The sequence below is a fragment of the Botryllus schlosseri genome, chromosome 3, assembly GCF_051294905.1.
Source record: "Botryllus schlosseri isolate E-star chromosome 3, Bs_hap1, whole genome shotgun sequence".
Classification (NCBI taxonomy): domain Eukaryota; kingdom Metazoa; phylum Chordata; class Ascidiacea; order Stolidobranchia; family Styelidae; genus Botryllus; species Botryllus schlosseri.
Genome location: NC_137238.1, coordinates 11844516 through 11846874, shown reverse-complemented (window position 1 = coordinate 11846874; position 2359 = coordinate 11844516). Strand labels below are relative to the sequence as shown.

The 2359-nt window shown below is 40.7% G+C and overlaps 1 long non-coding RNA gene across 1 annotated transcript; it reads right to left on the bottom strand.

Moving 5' to 3' along the window:
• Window positions 1–1061: 1061 nt before the first annotated feature.
• LOC145435781 (uncharacterized) lies at window positions 1062–1959 on the bottom strand. The gene is made up of 2 exons (XR_013914017.1): window positions 1546–1959; window positions 1062–1489 (listed from the first exon to the last, which is right to left on the bottom strand). It is a non-coding gene; the product is annotated as an uncharacterized LOC145435781 (long non-coding RNA).
• Between the last annotated feature and the right edge of the window lie 400 nt (window positions 1960–2359).

The window sequence follows — 2359 nt, the reverse complement described above, 5'->3', positions numbered from 1 at the left end:
TGAATTATCGAAAATATTTGCGCTTCTCGCTGGTTCACTAAACTGTAACAGTATAATTTCGTGGGCGAACAACGTGATGGAGGGTCATTTTATCACGCTATGGGGGACCAAGACTCAGGTCGTTTGTTTTATGGGGAGGGGCTGACGACGTACTATTTCGTTCCTGCCAACGGGTGAAGATGTTTAATTATTATTGAGGGGTTATAGCTTTTTCAAACACACCTCACCCAGCTCTACGGGTAAATCAGATTACGTGATCAGAGAGAGGATAAAAATTGATAGCAAAATATATGCAATTCCCGATCATATTGACCGATTCAGTCATGAATTATATAAATTTGTCGCGCTTCGCACGTTTAGGTAAGAAAAGATGACTCACTAAACGGACACCCAATCAGAGGTGGTCAGTAACGAAGTACTTCTACTTTTTCGAAGTACTCAAGTAGCTTTCCTCTACTTCTGGTACTTACTCAAGTAGATCTGATTTTCGCTACTTCTACTTCTACTTCGTAATATTTTGTGATCTACTTACTTACTTTTCGCTATTTTCAGTTTGTCAAGTAGAAGTAGTTCAATCTTACAATCAGGAAGTTAACCTGACGAATTTCGGGGCTGTTTTTACGGAGTATCAACATTTAATTTTCATAAAAGTTTAGTAAAGCCCAGAATTTTCGTCTCGCTTCGCGCGCAGTGGATACGGTGTGACCGGTATAATTTCACGAAAGTATCGGTGAACATAATTTAGGTGGAGGGTTGGCATTAGGGTTGGATTATCCGGATAACGGTTAACCGGTTAACCGGTTAACCGCAGGTATTTTCACTATCTGATATCCGGATATTTTTCTGCCGGTTAACCGGATAAAAAAGAATCGTTGCTAATGCATTTTATACGTTTTAGTAAGCTTCAATAAGTCGTATTCAGTGTTGGCGCGGCCGATTAACGAGAAGCGTGTTGCCAATTAGCGAGATGCGTCTGTACACATTGCACAAAGTAATGTGACGCGATCTCCTGCTGAGAAGATCGTTAAATTAGGTCATTGCACTGTACACACTATTCCATCGCTGGCCTGCACAATCGCATCTTCATTGGCTTGGTGCTCACGATATTATCGTTGACCTACACAATCGCATCTGCAATAGGCCTACGAACGATATAATCGCTGGCCTAACCATCTCGGACCCAGCATGCATTGGCTCCTATCTCTCCGTGGCTTGTTGACGATATGCCGTTAAGTTTATTCTAATGAGTGATTCTGAGAGTGACACCGCGAAACTGAATGACATCGAATGTTCGCAAAAATGTGCGTGCGTGCAAGCGTAATTGATTACCGCTGATGATTAATTCGAAAAAAAAGATCGAAACCCCCTGATTTTATTTCAATCCCCCTACATTTTCGGCTGGCTGCGTGTCGGATCACGTGAATTAGAGCGAGGTATCATGTCGGCATCAATTCCAGTATCAGCTAGTCGTCCTTCTAGTACTCCAAACCTAAACATAAGGATGGTCAATAAGATGTAAAGCCGTTGAAGTTTCCGGCGTACGACCTGCCAACCTTTTGACTCTCTACGAAGCGCTGCTTTCTATTCAGCCCACTTCTGTGGAAGCTGAAAAAGCATTCAATGAACGTGGACTCTTTCTTACAAAATGCCGGTCCCGGCTACAGGATCCCACAATTGATGCATCTGTGCTTTATAAAGAGGGCATTGCAGAAGCAGTGAACATTAAATTTGCGTGGTTTTTCTCGTATTCGCTCATACTGCGCGCGTAGGTAGGTACTCTACAACAACACTGTGTAATGATTTTGCGATCCGTTTTACATGCAGACCTAATGAAATCGATTATCTCACTTAGCAGTTATTATCCGGTTAACCGGTTAGATAAATTCCAAAATATCCGGATATATCCGTTATCCGGATAGTGAAAATTATTGATATCCGAACTAACCCTAGTTGGCATGGTTCCGTTCACACCACATTGTCGCCTTTCACCCGCATAAAATAATTCATCACAGTATTTATGGCTCAGCATGACGTTTGAAACTGATGTTTCGCAATCTAGCATTTACTTGTCATATCGTAATCTAGCATTTCCATGGCGTGTCCTTATCTGGAAAAGTGGAATCTAACTTTTTTTTAATTTTTAGAGCTGTTTTAGCCTACCACCCGTGAAACTTCCCGGACTTGAAATAAAAAAAAACATGAAATACATGTTCTGCTTTTAGAAGTAGTATTTATATTTCACTTTCAATTCCCAGAATCATATACTTTGAGTTATAATTAATATCAGTTCTTTTCTCTGGATAACATACATGCTTAGGTATAAAAGCAAGTGTGGTAATGCCTTTAATTTCTGGAAATA